At 65.0% G+C, this 320-nt stretch overlaps 1 protein-coding gene across 1 annotated transcript in view; it reads right to left on the reverse strand.

The window, feature by feature from the left end:
- Positions 1-320, reverse strand: part of NOC2L (NOC2 like nucleolar associated transcriptional repressor) — a gene marked incomplete at its 5' end in the record, with an annotated part of 29,622 nt that overhangs the window by 11,779 nt on the left and 17,523 nt on the right. The gene's annotated exons all lie outside the window — the stretch shown is intronic.

Here is a 320-nt window from a genome sequence, read left to right on the forward strand (position 1 = left end):
AGGAGGGCCACAGCCCCTGCCAGCTGGAACAGCCCTGACACGGCGCTGGGAGAGGCGTGAGCTCACCAGGGAGGGGGGATCGGCACAGATGGATCCCTACAGTCAGCTGGAAGCGCTCCAGGAGAAAAGCCTCTCCCCACACGCCTTCCCGAAGGCCCGGAGATTTTGGGAAGCCAACGCCAGCCCCCAGCCCAGCAGACGCCACGAGGCTGCGGGCAGTGGCAGCCAAGCAGGAATCCGAGAGCATCAATCCTCTGCAGAATTCCAGGCTGCTCCCAGGCTGTGTTTGGAAGCCACAGGGCCGGCAGCCGCCCCTCATT

Source organism: Corvus brachyrhynchos, unplaced genomic scaffold (assembly GCF_000691975.1).
Source record: "Corvus brachyrhynchos isolate BGI_N302 unplaced genomic scaffold, ASM69197v1 scaffold68, whole genome shotgun sequence".
NCBI lineage: Eukaryota > Metazoa > Chordata > Aves > Passeriformes > Corvidae > Corvus > Corvus brachyrhynchos.